Source organism: Solanum lycopersicum, chromosome 5 (assembly GCF_036512215.1).
Source record: "Solanum lycopersicum chromosome 5, SLM_r2.1".
NCBI classification, from domain to species: Eukaryota; Viridiplantae; Streptophyta; class Magnoliopsida; order Solanales; family Solanaceae; genus Solanum; species Solanum lycopersicum.
In genome coordinates, this window is record NC_090804.1 from 13816641 (window position 1) to 13834923 (window position 18283).

At 33.6% G+C, this 18283-nt stretch overlaps 1 long non-coding RNA gene across 1 annotated transcript; it reads left to right on the forward strand.

Moving 5' to 3' along the window:
• The first annotated feature begins 2149 nt into the window (after positions 1–2149).
• On the forward strand, positions 2150–17641 carry LOC138348528 (uncharacterized). Its single transcript, XR_011221181.1, has 5 exons — positions 2150–3020; positions 4358–4433; positions 11369–11433; positions 12000–13157; positions 17439–17641. It is a non-coding gene; the product is annotated as an uncharacterized lncRNA (long non-coding RNA).
• The last annotated feature ends 642 nt before the right edge of the window (positions 17642–18283 follow it).

Genomic DNA, 18283 nt, shown 5'->3' on the forward strand with positions numbered 1-18283 from the left:
AAATGATAATATTATTAAATGAGGCTAAAAACTTTTGAAAAGAGACGAAAAGGATGAAAATTATCATATCAAGTAAGTAATACCGAGAAGTAGGGATGTCCAAAATCAAATTACAATTGATAAGCCAACCACAAAGTTGACGTATTGACCTATTGGTATTGGATTATCGAACACATCAAAGTTTTATAATTAACGACTTATAGATGTGAGGAGAATTATCCAATTTACTTATTGGATAAATTGTTAAGTAGTTAAGACTTACCATATTTACATTTTTAGGTATATTAACCTCATCTAATATTTTTCGCAGGTACATAAGAGTAATTATATATTTTTTCCTTTGTTAGTCCTAAACTTTAAAGGTTAAAGCCATAAAGCATGGAAAACCTATTAACTTTTTTGTAATTATATATTTTGCCGTATAAACTAGTGAGAAAGTCAAGAAACTCAAAAAATCACTATAGTTAAAAAAGTGTAAACTGTAAAGCCACATGTACATATCTTCTTATCTTTGACTATTCTTGTTGATCACTGCTCAGTTGCTTCTCTGATTTCATGTCTATATTATTAATCCTTCTCTCTTGTTTGTAGGTATTGAGAAAAGTCTCCATCTCTCTTTGTTTATCTATTTGCCTCCCTTCTTAATGTGTTTCTTTTTGGCTTTTACGCGTTATTATTTGTTTCTCCATAAAAATAATAATGCGTATGCAATTTAGGTATGTGAGTGTAGTGTACTGTACTACATATGTTATCTTTGTCTAATTATTTTATTTTAGTCCCTTCTTTGGTTGATTGTGCATGGAATGTGTTTTCTGAGTGTTGAATATATTTTAGTATGCAAGTATTGACTCAAATGTTTATTTCAAACGTAATTTCTTAGGTGCTTTCTTCTCAATCGCCTTATTTATTGTTGCACTGGTTTAGTCAATCCGACCGGTGAAATTGCTTTTGTTGTAGTTTGTTAGTCTACTTTGATTCATAAACCAACCGAAGTAACAACTGAACAGAGGCTTCAGTCTATGAGGCTTCCTTCTATTCTTCTAGGTCTTTTCTTAGGTAAGGAAATATATTTTAAAAAGAAGAATCAAGAGAAAGCACTAGAACTGATGTAAGTAACGTAAGTGAAGGATAAATCAAATCTTCACGGTCAATCTATGTGACTGTAAAGAACTTTCTAAGAAATTGACTAAGATGGAAACTGATTTGATGAACGATAAGCACATTCAAGTGAGGTGTATGACGCATGTTGTGAATCTTATCGTTCTGGATAATTTAAAAGAAAATTAATATTTTATTTAATGTGTTAGACATGTCGTGCAATATGGTAGTTATTAAAGTTTTCAAGAAAGTTGTGATGATGAACAACTCAATTGCAAAAATATTTATTCTCTACCTAATGTTAAGTAGAGCTATTGAATTTTAGAAAATATTTTCAAATAATGCTTTTCGCGAAATTATCCTGAGACATGACTTTGAGAATTGTTTTGTTAAAGTTAGAAATCATTGCAGGTGAACTACTGAGCAACGATCAGGTGCACGTGTAAAGAATTATCAAATTTCTTTAAGTAGGTTTTCTCCTTACACTGAAAATATCTCGATTAGTTTATGTGACATCAAATTTTCATTTTATCAAAATTTGTGTGACCGTTCATTTCTGAATTAATTGATTGTTATTGACACAGAATTTTGGATTGACCTTTTTAAAGCATGCTTCAAATTTTTATTTTTTAAATAGTTGAAAATATATTTTCTCCAACTTTATACAATTATTGATAATATTCCTTATTTTTTTTAAAGTGTTATCATTTTTATTAGTTTATTTTGAATTTGGATTGATTTTAGTTATTACTATTTTTTTCACAGCGCGTAGAATGTGAAATATTGTTTATATTTCCAAACCACCATTTTGATTAAATTAATTTTTATATGCGATGAATCATACTTATTTGAGCACAATCTATTAATTCATTAAAATACAACTAATGAATTATATACGTATTTAATTATCATATTGTTTTCAGCACAATTTTGATAGTCAATAATTTTAACTGCTTTTATAATCCTACTTAATCATGAAGTATATAAGTGGTGATTTTTTTAAGGTGTTCTCTTTTTTGGGTTTGGGGGGGGGGGGGGGGGAGATTTCTAAAAGGGAGAGTCCTGAAAAAAGTTTTTCACTCCAACTCAAACTACCACTCATCTCCTCTCCTTACTGTTGAAAAAGACAATGAACACGACACCACCAAACCACTAGAAAGCTTCCCCCACCTACCACCTCTAGCTTTCTCTGTCACAACAACCTCTCACCGATAGAAGAACTCATAGGTGAGATCCAAGTTTCAGCGAAACACGATAACTAAATGAGCTTAAAGCTCCTATCAGACCAAAAATTACTACCCCATCCTCCCTTCTCCCTTCTCACGTTGCTATCTTTGAGGAGATCCACCCTCCGATTAATCAAAGAACGAAACCACAACAAACAGTAGCTCTGCCTACAACCACACAACATGAAAGTAAAACCCCACTCCATCCTCTTTGCCACTCCAACAAACGACAAATGAACAACCAGATCTGACCACCAAAACCCCATCCCGTCCTCTTCTCTACTCGTGTGAACACAACGAAATCACAGATCTCACAACAAAAACCCCTCTCCATTCTCTTCACCACTCTAGTGAACACAAACAAACCTAGATCTTATAACCAAAACCCCCACTCTGTCCTTTTTTCCACTCTAGTGGACGACAAATGAACCCCTGATCTCACCAGCAAAACCCTATTTCGTCCTCTTTACCACTTCAGTGAATAAAAAACAAACCACTACTTCTCACCAGGAAAACATCACTGCTACACTTCTCTGGTGCTCAAAACTGCGACCAGTTTGCTTAAGCTCAAGCTTCTGCAACCAACAAACAACTTTATTACCCACTCCCCCTTTTATGTATTTTTCCATTTTTAGGTTTTTTTTGTCAACACCAACTAACAACAATGAATCAGGTCTTCAACAACCCTCCATTTCAGTTAAGATTTGCTACTATTGTGTCATCTGTTTTGAAGTCTATTATGATCTTACATGTGTTTATTTTAATTTTTATTTCTAAGAATGTCTATTATTAGTTGAATGATTCAAAAGTTTAGTGCTATTAGTTGAAGTACTTTTAGGAGGCTTTTATGTTTCTCTAAGAGTTCTAAATTGTTGATTTTAGTCAGTTAGCAGGTAATGGGTTAGTGCTAAACCAGTGCTCCTTTTTCTTCTCTCAATTTTTTTGTTTCCAAGTTCTATTTGAAGAATTGTATCTTTGCTTTCGAAAAGCAATAGAAAAGATGAGTTTCTCTGTGTTAACATCTTAGAGTAGTCGCTCATCTCTTTTGCCAACATCTCTGGCAGTGTTTTTTAATTTTAGTGAGGTTGTTGTCATTTTAGTATAGCTTTAGTCTACTATTTAGATCTTGAGAGAAAAGTTAAAACTCAACAAGTCATATTCTTTTTTTGTGTTGATAATTTTAGTTTAGATGGTTGTTGTACTTTTGGTTGTTTTCCAGTGATGGTGAATTTTTCCAAGCAACCTTTTTGTTCATTGAATAATGATTTATTATTATGGTTAGTTTTGGTTATTTTTTATGGCAGTTCATGTTTTTTCCCCATCTTTGTTAACATACTTTGTTTGATTATTAATGTTCATTGTTAGTGATAGTTGTAAAGAACTATTTTCCATTAATTCTTTAGTTATCTATTTGACTTTAAGTATTATATAATAAATTTACTTTTAGAGATTATTGTTAAGAACTATTTTTGCATTAATTCGTAATTTCTATTTTTACCTTTAAGTATTAGATAATAAATTTACTTGGTTATCATACATTGTTATTGTTTTTAGGTAGTTCATCTTTCAAATAAATTTTTCTTTTACATTTAGTAGTTAACTCTATTTAAGTTGGTGTTTAAGAAGATCTGAATAATCTTGAACCAATTGAAAAGGGCTACCTTTTTAGTATAGCATTTCCCCCGAAATAGCCTTAGCTGGATTTCTTTCTTCTTAGAAAAGTGGCAAGCTACGACACCTCCTATAACTACACCACCAAGACTGGGTAACAGAACAGCGGCCAGAGCAGCAGATTCCATAGCCGCGGTTCTTCCTAGAGAATTAGTACTTTTGTTATAATTATTGTGTATTGTTGTTACAAATGATTTATATTTGTTGTATGTTGTTCTCTTCAAATCTAGCTAGCAGGGAAAAAGATCCCAATGTAGTTGATTTGCAGTACAATTAAGATGAGTGTATATGCTTTTATTATAATTATTGTGTATTGTTGTTACAAATAATTTATATTTGTTATATATTGTTGTTCTCTACAGATTCAGCTAGCACCGGAAAAGATCTTAACGTAGTTGACGTGCTGTACAATTATACCTAAAAGGTGACTTTTACAAGGTTAGATTTTAAAAAATATTAAACTTCTGATGTACAACAATCCTCCTCTAGAAAATATGGTCCTAATCTTTCTCAATAGTTTTTTTTTCATTTTATTAAACACATATTTTCTCACTCTTCAATTTCTGCATAATGGATGATAGCAAAGAGATGAACAAACCAAAATAATTTTAATCTTGGCTCATTTTTCTTGTTTGTATTGGCTTTTCTCTTGCTTATTTTATTTTCTTGAGAATTCAAAGTTGGGCGACAGTTTGTTGAGTCTACTTGGAGTTCATCATATGACTGTATAGTGATTTTGTGTTGTAATAATAAAATTTTAAAGATATGTACCTTAAAAAATATACAACAACTTATGAGTTATTGATAATGATGCTTCCATTGGACATCGAGAATGAATCAATCCGTTGAAAATCATAATTAATTATTGGTAGTCATGTAAGTACCCAAGGTGAAAGACTTTTAGATAAACTCATGAAAGAGATAAAGCAATATAAAGTTGGAATAGAACTAGATAAACACTAAAGAATTTAACATCCACACATTGATGAAAAATGCAAAACGTTAGATTTCTAATTCAAGCTTAAATTACTTGTGATATATTAGTTGTTCCATTTTCAAGCGTCGCATTCGAGTCTGTATTTAGTACGGGAGGACGTCTTCTTGATTTATTTAGGATTTCATTATTTCGACATTGGTTCTTGTTTTAGTTTGTCTTCAAGAATGACTATGAAGTGAATAATCAAAGTAACGTATCACTGTTTACGAAGATGTAGATAATCTCAAGCAAACTGAAACAAATATTAGTAATTTTACTATATTTATTTTATATCTTTTTTGCAAATAATTTTTATTTTGTTGTATGTTGTACCTAGAAGGAAAATTTTACAAGTTGAATTTTTAAAAATTAAGACTATTGGATAATCGAGAAGCTCTTGGGTTATAGAAAAAGTCTTTTGAAGAAATGTAAGAACAATTTAATGACCAACACAAAATGACGTAAATGTCAAAAGGAAATACTGAAGATTTTTGAACTTTTAGAGTTAAATATAACACGTGAATTGATAAAGGTTATAAAGGTTAAGTATATTTAACATTGAGAAGGAAAGGAAACACACTTGGGTATATCATAATGTTCTTACTGATAAATTTTGAAATAAACCTTTATAAATGGTAGTAAATAAAGATGATCCAAATAAGTAATTGACAAGAGTTTATGAAGTGACTAAACTTTAAAATTGTCAGCGAAGTGATACAATTCAACATAAAGAGAAATGATTAAAATGAAATCTTCAAGCTAAGTGGAAGAGTGGCAACATCCATTTATTTGTTTATTTATTATTTTATCTTCCTTTTCTATTATGACCAACATTCTTTTTGTTTGTTTTGATACTTGAATCATTTTTTACCGAAAGATTCATATTCGGATCTTCCTTAATTAGTTGATAGATTCCAATTTAATTAAGCTTCAACTAGTGAGAGCTTTTTAATACACTGTAGATAGGAAAAACATGAAGAGATAATCAAAATAAAATTAAACAAATTTTTTTGTTTGTAAAATTCATAGTAACCAGAAGTAAACAAGAACCAAACTATTATTGAACAATAATAGAAACCTGTAGAAACTATATGATATTATAAAGTAGGATATGCATAAGGTTTCTACAAATTACCTTATACAGGTCATTGATGAACAAAATTTTATGCTTCCCACTATTCCTTGCATGATACTATAATTTCCATCATTTTCATATCTTGTCAAAGTTTTGAACCAGAATTGACAATATTTTCCTTTAAAATATAATTTCATTATTCGAAAGATTATTTTCACATGTATCGCGTAATCTCAACCAAGTTACATGTGAACATTTTCTTTCGAATAATTCTGATCATATTTAAATGACAATATTGTCAATTATGACTCAAAAATTTTTACAAGATAGGAAAATGATGGAAATTATCGTATGGAATATTGAGAACCACTATAGGACATCATATAAACATTATGTTTCTCTTACTTTAGAACATCAAATATTTTAAACAAGTTTCTTGTGTCGTTCAACTATAGTTTTCTTCTTTTCACTTTTGCTTATTTTATATCTGAAAAAAAACAAATTGGTATACTTAATTTAATATCTCGTCATGTTTGCTTGCATTCCAAAGTGTACTATAGGCTCTCACAAGTTGAACCTTCATTTGATTGAAATCTTTCGACTATAAGAGATCTAAATATATATCATTCGGTAAAAGAACACTCAAGTATCAAAACAAATAAAGATAATGTTAGTTTTGAGAAAAACAGGAGAGAACAATAACGACAAAAAAATAAATGGGTGTTGAAACTTCTTCAACTTATCTTCAAGATTGCATTTTAATCATTTGTATGAATGTTGAATAGTATCAAATCATTTGTAATTTTAAATTTAAGACATTATATAAACTTTGTCAATTACTTCATTATTTCGCTTTTGTTAATTACCTTCTATAAAGGTTTATTTCAAAATTCATAAACTATAACGACCCTTATTTTAGTGTGCTGTGATTCTTTTGCCCCTTTTCATAGCTTCTGTATTTCTTTTATATGGTGCAAAGTTAGGTAACATTTTCTTTGAGGTGGTAGGGGGAGTTTTGAGTAGTGTTTTCCATTTGAGTGGCTAACTGTTTGAAGAGTTGGCTTCAGTCAACATCTGGATATTTTGATGTTGGGTTGAAATTATGTAAGTTCTATCAGCTTTGGATTAATGATTGCTTCTATTCTCCATATTATCATGTTATTATCATCAATTATTGAATCATTAGCACCGTTCTTATGTAAGTCAATGAAACTGCTCTATGATGATGAATCAATAAGAATTAGAATAAGAAGGGGAAGGTAGAAGTAGTAGCATTTCTTATTTTTTTGCCACACTTGTTCTAATGTCAAATCTAGCCAAGTGATTTTATTGATACCAATAGATAGATTGAGTGACCTTTTAAGAATTAGCTCAAGTCATCAAAATATTATATTTTAAGGAAAAAGGGAGATAAACTCCCTTGAACTACGCAAATAAAATGCATTTTGTTTTTACTTTGGTTCATTTAATTACTAATAACGGCTAGCATCTAAGACTGTTGTTACCCATAGGAATCTTCTCACTATCAGGACTCTTTTTATTTTGCTTCTGAGCCTTTTTATCTTTATAATTGTAATTATGTTGGTTTCTCTAAGTTGTTATTTTATTATAAGCCTTGAATGTAAGATAATAAGCCAATACAATAACCAACAAAGAAAATTTCATCTATGTCCATTTCTTCTCTTTCTCTTTATGTATTCAGATCTCTTTTGCTTTAACAAGCTTGATCCTTTTTTCCCTCCCAGCCCACACGCCTCCAGCCGAAAAATGGTCTCAAATACAAGTTTCATCAATGCCGACAGCATCTCCGTTTCAAAATTTGTTGTCCAGTTCAATCAGGTTACTCAACTCCCCATCAAACTTGCTGATACCCATAAATTTTTGTTGGGGAAGGCTCAATTGTCCATGCTTATGCGTGGACACAACCCCTTTGGTCTCTTGATGAAACTCTCTATGAAAGCAACCTCGAAGTATCCAATCCTGCTTATGTTTCCTGCTTTCAACAATATCAGCTTATACGAAATGCCATCTTGGAAATAGCGGATGTGACCATTGGCAGTACAGTCGCTTCTGCTCCAAATTCCAAAGTCACATGGGATGCCTTGCATACTACTTATGCAAATAAATCTCAAACTCGTATCGTTAGTCTATTATACCTTCTAGCCCATCTCTCCAAAGACTCTCGTCTTGCTGCAGACTATCTTCATCAAGTTTGATCTCTTTGTCATGGACTTGACGCTGCTGGCTCCCCTGTATCTAATGAAGAATTGGTAGTCAAGATTTTCTCTGGTCTTGGGTTTGAATTTTGAGAAATCTCAACCGTTATCCGAGCTTGAGATTTGGCAATCCACTATGAAGAACTATAAGAAAAGCTCTTGGACCAGGATCTTTTCCTTCCGCATGAGGAAGCCAAAAATATAACCAATGTTCTCAGTTTTGCCAACTTTACTCAAGGGACTACTTCCGATCCTACCCGTCAGAGCTCCAACAATAACAAGAACAATAATCTATGATCCAATGCACAATATTAGTGAAATCATAATCAATCTTGGCGTAAGAATCAAGAACCTCGGTGCAACAACCTAAAACAACAATCTTCCAATAATAACCTCTACTGCCAACTCAGTGATGGAAGAGTTCATACAACTCGTGTTTGCCAAACACACTCTCACAATCATCTTCAAGTGCGTGCTAATTATGCTATACACCTCCAGAACCAGTCAGTTCCACGAATTATTGATAGTGGTGCCACCCACCATATCGCGTTAGACACACCAAGTCTAACTACTACGCAAAACTACCACGTCTTGGAGGAAGTCATCATCCATAATGGTAATACCATTCCAATCTCTCATATTGGTAATGTGAACTTTAATAAATTAAATCACCAATTCAAGGTTCAACATGTCCTTTGCGCTCAACTATTATAAATAGTCTAATATCTGTCTCCAAGTTTTGTAAAGATAATAATTTATCTATGGAATTTTTTCCTTTTTGTTACCTTGTGAAGGATCTGACTATGAGGGAATTCTTCTCTCGCAGATGGAGTAAAAATGGTTTGTATGAGTGGCCACCAGGGGATATTGATGGTCTGCCATAATGCAATGTCATTGTTCCTTACAATCGGTTGCATCAACGATTAGGCCACCTAATCGTCAAGTTTTAAATAAGTTTTCGCATGATTTTTCTATTTCAGTAGTTGGTTCAAAAAATAGTACTGATTGTCATTAATGTTATTATAATAAAAGCCACATGCCTTTTTCTAAATGGACTTTGAACAGTGCCAATCTATTAAATTTACTTTACAATGATTTGTGGGGGGTGTCTATGGTTTTACTTGTAGTTGATGTGGCCTTGTTGGCATTACATTATGATATATGATGATCATGGCCTTTTCGTAACTACTTGAAGTCTTAGGATGATGTGTGTAGTTGATTTATGTGAAGTATAACCATATCTATATACATGTGATTAAGTGAAAATATGTGTTCCTTCTATGTATATTAGGAGATCATGTTAGACTACGACTATGTGCTTATGTGTGTAGTCTTAGAGTTGTTGCATGATTGTTCCATCTTGACTATATGAGTTATGATGGCTATATTGATGTGTTATAGTAATGTATAGGATGACATAAAGATTATAAGGGTCATTCCTAAGTTATTCAATGAATGATATGGTATATTAAAGAGAGTAAAGAACGTTGTGTCTTATTTTGATAGACTTGTGTCCCTTACTTGATATATATATGAATGATATGTAAATACGAGATGTATTGACTAGGTAGACTTAGTGCACCATTGTCATGTATGAATGAATCATATGTGAGACCTTAAATGATGCTAATAAGGTCATGTACGTTTAACCTTAAACCTAGTGGTACGGTTATGTTCTGAACATTGAAATCTAGAGACATAGTAGTATCATTCATGTAAAGGATGATGTACTGAGGGTTGATTATCTAAAAATACATCATATCATCCATAGGGAAGTCATGATGAGCTATCTATGTCGCCATTATAAGGTAGCGCTAGTGGACATCTTTGGAAGGGTAAATGTGATTGTGTTATGAATTAGATATGGGACCCCTTTGTATGAACCTTTAATGTTAATTACTCTATGAGAACGAAGGTTAGCACCGAGTTTTATGTTATAGGAAGTAGATCAACTTGAAATGGAGATTAGAGTACAATTTAGAACACCCTCATCGGAGTAGGTTAGAACTCCAAATTCCATGTTTGGCTATCATAGTCTATGTCGGTTATTGCTTATACTCATCATATGGGATACGTACTAGCATTAGAGAAGTTTTATGCAGTCTAGGTGGTGGTATGGGACGATATTTAGATATTGCACAATAGGCTTTAAAGGTGCTAGTTAGAGTCCCCAGGAACATTAAATGAATGTCCTTATGTAATGAATGACTCTTAAATGAACTAATGAATGTAATGACTTAAGTTTAGAAAGCATGTGAAATTAATAAGTAATTATGTAGAGTAGTTAAGGGTTGTCTAGTTAAGGTGTGAAGGGGGCATAGGAATGGTCACTTCGTAACTTACCTAGATAAGTGTTAAGAATGACTGTAGTTATGGAAGATGGTTTATTATGTGGAAATTTTCGAATACTTATGTAGTCTTAAGGATTGTATTGATAATCTTGAAGAGTTTAATCATGCAAGTTATCTTCTAGATTTACTCAAGTAAGTCTTTTGATAGCGTTTGTAAGGAGAACGTCATATCATATATATGTTGATGTATTAGCTGCGAATGATTCTATGTTAGGTAGTCTAGAGGATATTTTAAGTGTGTGTCAAGGGATTGTATTAATGATCGCTTCACAACTCATTCAAGTGACACTTAAAATCACCTTCGGTAGGAGTGTCTCATGTTCATGTGTATGATGCATTGTAAGTGTGTATTTTATTATAGGTGGTCCTAAGGATCATTTAGGTGTGCCTAAAGAGGTCGTATTGGCGGTCTCTCTTTGTCTTTCTTAAGTGAGTCTTAGGATAGATTTTATTGAGGGGATTACATGCTAAAAGTGTGTAAAGTGAAGCTAAGGAACTTCACTATAACAATGAAGAAGTTCACTGAATAGTGAAGTATTTCACTGTAATGTGTTCTTTAAAAATGTAATAAATTGTTTAAATGTTCCCTTACGTGTTTATAAGGTGTTAAATGTTATTCTTAAGATTATGATATGATGTTATAATGGAAAAGATGCATATTTCCAATAAATGTCCATTTTCATGATTTTATGCATTATGCCATAGATATTACATGTGGTTGTACTAATTCCATGCTTTTATCTATCTCATTAAAGATTCATAGGTGAAGGTGCTTTTGGATAGATAAGGTTGGATTAGAAGATTGTTCAAGCAAGTTGAAGTATGTCCTCATTTGACTCGAGGGCATAAATGTATTTCATTTCTTTATTGAAGTATTGTAATAGACTTAATTGTACTTATTCATATTGTATATGGGCCGTGTCGCAAAGTATTTCTTGTTTCTAAGATTTGATGAAATGAGACTTAGTATTTCCTATGAGTTTTACATGAAAGAGTTTTAAAGACTTAAAGAATGTTTATGAAAAGTTTTAATTCCGCACTACTCTTGATATGTTTAAATGCGACGAACGATACGAAAGGGTTTGTACAAGACCTCCGAGAGGTCAAGTACGATGGTTGCACTCCGAGAGTGCCATAATTTCTAGGGTGTGGTCTCAGGATGTAACAAGCTTGGAATAAGAGTATAGGTTAAGAAAGTGGTCTTAGGAATGATAAAATCTCATCAAGTCACGTCTATTAGAGTATTGACCATTGGTGTGAGTTGAAACACATCTCTGGGCTAGAGTCTACAGGATGATAGAGTTTCCCTTGATTACTACTCATATGTCGTTCCGTAGAGTAAAATCTATGAGTACTATTTTCTTATGGTTTTCATTGTGCTTTTAGGAAGATGAATACGCGGAGGACACCAGCAAGGAGGATTGAGGAGAATGATCTGAATGAGGAGATTCCTCCTCAAGTTAAACAAGTTGCTCAAGTTGCTCAAGGTGATAAAGTCTCTATTGGAGGTCAAGGTAATGAGGTTCCGGTGGTTCCCCCGGAAATGATCAATGGTGAAATTAGAGAGGTTTTTCTTACTCTATCCCGAGCATTGACTACCCATGTGAATGTGGGTCTTTCCCCTAGAGTGAATGTTGGGGAGAGAACAATTCTATCTAGATTGAGAGACTTTGTGAGGATTAATCCTCCTATCTTTTTTGTCTCTAAAGTGCGAGAAGATCCCCAAGAGTTTCTAAATGAGGTGTATAAGATAGTGCATTCTACGGGGGTGACTTCTTGGGAGAAAGTGGAATTGGCTTCGTATCAATTGAAAGATGTTGCTCAAATGTGGTGAACACAATGGAAATACAATAGGCCGGTAGAGTCAGGTCCTAATGAGTGGGAAGAATTTAAGGAAGCTTATCTTGGAAAGTACTTTCCCCGTGGGAGGATGGAGGTTAAGGTAGAGGAGTTTATCAACCTCAAGCAAGGAAATACGAGTGTTGAGGTTCTCTATGCTGTCTTAATATGCTCCATCCCTTGTGTCTAACCCTAGGGATGAGATGAGTAGTTTTTTTACGGGTGTCGCCGATCTACTGAGGGAAGAATTTCGTACGACCATGCTACATGATGATATGGCCCTAGCTAGATTCATGTTGTATGCTCAATCAATTGAGGAGTCTAAACTTGGTAGGATTGCTAGAAACTTGAAAAGGTGTGGTTCAAGTGATCAAGATAAACCTAGGTTAAAAAAGAGGTCTCCAACTCAAGAAGAACCTAGGATTCCTAAGGTGTTTAATAGAGGAGGTGGTTCTTGAAATGAAAAGTCTACATGTGCTTCTTGTGGAAAAAAGGACTATCGGAAGTTTCTAGCCAGTATTAGTGGTTGATTTGGTTGTGGGAAGGATGATAATAAGGTGATATATTGTCCTACCATTGTGGCTAGAGGAATATAGGGTAAACAAGTTTCTCCTAATCTTCCAAAGGATGATGCTCCAAATAACAGGCGTTTCTATGCACTCCAGACTAGAGGAAAAAAAGCTATGAGAATGATGATGAATGATGGTAAGTCCTTCTATTTCTCTTTATTGTTATGATTTCCTTCTAATCCGGGGAGTATGTTGAGTAAAGGAGTTCTGATAGATTGTCTCCTCTCTTCAATTCAACTCAAGTGTGAGAGTAGAAAGTCATGGAAGTATGTTGCATGTGCATTGTGTTTAGGGGTCTTTTTGAAATTGAATTTCATTGATTCCTTGCATTGTGCACTATATGAATTTATGATTATGTTGTAAAATGTGTTTATGTGATTTTACCTTGCATATTAATCTGTTCCTACACTGAATTGCCTAAAAGTTGCATTTCTGAAATTTGAAAGCAGGTTCACTGTAAAGCTGCCAGGAAAATCTTCTCATTGCAAAAAAAAATTGAGATATTGACTAATTTCTTCTTTGGTCTAAATTTTTTGCAGTTTTGTTATAAATGATATATATGATCAAGATAGTGAATATAAAACAAGTTTTTGCTATTTCGAATGAAGGATGTGAGTTTTATGGCGTAATGAGTTATAAAATTTATTCTAGTTTCTTGTTGTGTCATGATGCTCTTGATTATGTGAAATTGATGTTTTTCTAGATTTTGTTTTGTATAATGTGTTATTTGATGTTGTCATGAGTTTCTAGTTGAATCTCCATTATTGGAAGTGTTCGGAGAGTGACAAGTCTCATTTGAGAACGAATGTTGTCCAAGTGGGAGAGATTGTAATACCTCGAAAATGACATAGGTAGAGCTATAGACTAACATGGTGGTCATGAGGGTCTAAGGAAATAAAATGGTCTATAATGTACTATTGATGCAATTTCTAGAATTTTAGGTGATTTATAAGTGAAACGTCAAGAGACGATTAAGACGTTCGACGACTAAGTCACTTATGTGCCTTATGTATGGTTATATACTTATATGTGTGTTTTATGAGTTAATGAGGTCCTTATAAGAGTTATTATAGTGTTTATAGTTAGTATTTCAAGTTTCATGAAGTTTGGAGGTCAAACGTCCAAGAACGTTCATGACGTTCGAAAGGTTTGCCTTGAAACGACCTTGTGTGTCTTGGCATGTTTCGTCGAGTTTTACGTGTTTGTTTTGAATGAAATTCCTGTGAGAGGTCATAAAATCGTATACAAACATATTCGGGTTGGAAACGTCCAGGTTAAAGTCCCCAAGGACCAACCAAGGGTCCTTGACAAAGGACCCTTTCCTTGAGTCAGTCAAAGATAGCCCCAAATGACGGAGGCAGTATACAGCTCGTGGGCCACTCGACGCCCCGTCGATGGGTTTATTGGGTCAGTACTCAGGCGTGGTATAAGGAAAAGCCAAGGACCAAACTCATTGCCAAACCATGGACCAACATAACGGTCCATTGGTTGAGGGACGCTCCGATGGTGGCCATCCGTCTGTGAGGCTGTCTCCTACGCAAGTCACTGTTAAGTCAAGGGGTGAATTGGTAAATTCACCCACGTCCAAATAAGAGAAAGGGAGGTTAATTGAGGGTATTTAAACATGTTTATAAGCCTTTAACAGTTAGAAGAATTCATTCTTCAAAATCAAAATCCAAAATCCCTTAGAAATTCCTTAGAACTCCATTGGAGCCAACACTAAAGGATGGGCTTGGATTGGAGGTTTGAGTGGTGATTCTTCATCACATTGGAGTATTATCTTTATTTAGGTATGATTTTTGATCCTTGAAAATCTATTCATCAAGGAGCCCACCTTCCAAAGAATTTTCTAATGTTTTCAAAGATGAATTGTCCAATTTCATGATATATTAATGGGTATTAAAGGTTTTAAAGCATTGAATATTGATTGAATTGTTGTTAGTTAGATTATTTTAACTCAATTAACCTATTAACTCATGTAATTTATTAACCCTTGTTTTTGACTACTTTATGGGTTAGGTGATTTGGACTTAATACTTATGAATTCTAGTGTAGTTTTCTATGGGCTATTGATTGATGGAATGAATGCATTGAATTGATATCTAGGTTGCCTTAGATTGATTAATATAATACTGAATTGACCTACTTTCATTGAATATCATAGTTTATGTATTGAATTATTGGTTATGGCAATGAGTAAGGGCCTTATGATATTGAATTGGCTGATTTAGCTATGGATTTAAGTGGTGAGAGTGGATTGGTGGTACGCTGCCCTAATTCTCTTTATGTTATGTTAATTAGACTTTAATTATATTGTGATTGGTATATCCACTTATGGTGGCGGTGCTATGTGCTTTACTTGCAATTGATGTGGCCTTATCGGTGTTACTTTATGTAATATGATGATCATGACCTTGTCGACACGACTTGAAGTGTTATGATGATTTGTGTAGTTGATTTATGTGAAGAATGACCATATATATCTACACGTGATTAAGTAAAAGTATGTGTTTTACTTATATGTATATTAGGAGATCATGCTACACTATAACTATGTGCTTATGTGTGTGGTCTTAGAGTTGATACATGATTGTTCCTTCTTGACTATATGAGTTATATGGCTATATCGATGATGTAATAGTAATGTATAGGATGACATAAAGATTATAAGGGTCACTCCAAAGTGATTCAAAGAATGATATGCTATATGAAAGTGAGTAAAGAATATTGTGTCTTGTTTCGATAGACTTGTGTCCCTTACTTTATCTATGTATGAATGATATGTATATACGAGTTGTATTGACTAAGTAGGATTAGTGCACCCTTGTCATGTATGAATGAATGACATGTGAGAGCTTAAATGATGCTAAGAAGGTCATGTGTACTGAACCTTAAACCTAGTGGTAAGGTTATGTTATGAACTTTGAAGTCTAGAGCGGTAGTAGTATCCTTCATGTAAATGATGATGGACTTAGGGTTGATTAGCTAGAACGATATCATATCATCCCTAGGGAAGTCATGATGAGCTATCTATGTCACCATTGTAAGGTAGCCCTAGTGGACATCTTTGGAAGGGTAAATATGATTGTCTTATGAACTAGATATGAAACCCCATTGTATGAACCTTTAATGTCAAGTAGTCTATGAGAACGAAGGTTAGCACCGAGTGATTATGCTATATGAAGTAGCTCTACTTGAAAAAGAGACTAGAGTACAATGTAACTCTAATAGAGAATGAGACTAGAGTGCATATAAGCCCTTCATACTCCTTAACCATGTGCCTACATGGGATGTGTCCTAGTTCTACCCTTGGCAAGTAGAACACCCTCATCGGAGTAGGTTAGAACTCCGTATTTCATTCTTAGCTATCATGGTCTATGTCGTTTATTGCATATTCTCATCATATGTGATACCTACTAGCATTAGAGAAGTTCTATGAAATTTAGGTGGTGGTGTGGGACGCTCTCTATCCATTGCATAATAGGCTTTGAAGGTGTTCATTATAGTCCTTATCTCTTCTCCAAGACCATTAATTGAATGTCTTGATGTGACGAATGAGTCTTAAATGAACTAATTAATGTAATGGATTAAATTAACAAAACATGTTAAATGAATAAATACTTATATAGAGTAGTTAAGGGTTGTTTAGTTAAGGTGTTAAGGGACGTAGGAATGGTCACTTCGTGTATTACCTAGATAAGTCTTAAGAATGACTCTAGTTAGGGAAGAGGGTTGATAATTTGTACATGGTCTTAGACTTAGGTAGTCTTAAGGATTATATAGGTAATCTTGAAGAGATTAATCATGGAAGTTATCTTCTCGATTTACCTAAGTCTTTTGATAGCCTTTGGATGGAGAATGTCATATCATCTATATGTTGATGTATTAGGTGAAATTGATTCTATCTTAGGTATCTAGAGGATCTTTTAAGTGTGTGTGAAGGAATGGTATGGGCGGTCGCTTCCCAACTCACTTAAGTGAGACTTAAAGTCACTTTTGGTCATGTTCATGTGTATGATGTATCGTAAGTGTGTAACTCATTATAGGTGGTCTTAAGAATCATTCAGGTGTGCCTATAGAGGTTGTATGTGCAGTCTCTCTTTGTCGTACTTAAGTGAGTCTTAGGATAACTTTTAGTGAGGGGATTACATGCTAGAAGGTGTCTAAAGTGAAGTTAAGGAACTTCATTTTAGCAGTGAAGTAGTTCAGTGTAATGTGTTCTTTAAAAATGTATTAAATTGCTTAAATGTTCTTATGTGTTTCTAAGGTGTCAAATATTATTTTTATGATTGTTATATAATTTTGTAATGGAAAAGAAGCCTATTTCCAATAAATGTTCGTTTTCAGGATGTTATGCATTATGTCATACTTAGTACATGTGGTTGTACTAATTCCATGCTTTTATCTATATCTATAGTGATTCATAGGCGAAGGTGCTTTTGGAGAGCTAATCTTGGATTAGAAGATCGTTCAAGAAAGTTGAAGTATGTCCTCATTTGACTTGAGGGCATAGATTTCTTCTATATTTTATTATCAAAGTATTGTAATAGACTTAGTAGTACTATATTAGTATTGTGTATGGGCCGTGTCCCGAAGAATTTCTTGTGCCTAAGATTTGATGAGATGAGACTTAATATTTCCTATGAGTTTTACATGAAAGAGTTTTTAAAGACTTATAGAATGTTTATGAAAAGTCGTAATTCCGCTCTACTTTTCATATATTTATATGCGATGAACGATACTGAAGATTTTGTACAAGACCTTTGAGAGGTCAAGTATATGGGTTGCACTCCGAGAGTGCCATACCTTCTAGGGTGTGATCTCGAGTTAATTCAAAATTATATTTATCTAGGGATGTAATATTTTTGGAAGATCCTTTTCAAAATATTTTTTTCCAGATTCTGTAATAAAGTTAACGTTTCTTGGGATAACATTTCCGTTGAACAACAATCCAAAGAGGAATCTAATTCACTTTTGCATTCCTTTTATCAATTCCTCCCGCCACTAACTATGTTGCCCACGGTTACTCAACACCTGCAACCTATATCCTCCGCTCCAGATGGTGTCTCTACATAATCAGGTAATAATTCTCCTGTCTCAACCAGCCAGCCATCAAAGTACACCCAATGACTACTAGATCACAAACTCATAGCCTTAAACCTCGTCAGTTTATCACAACCTCTACATTAGCTCTAAAACTCCCATAACTTATAAGCAAGCCAAGCTAATTCTCCAATGGAATTCAACAATGCAAGTCTAACT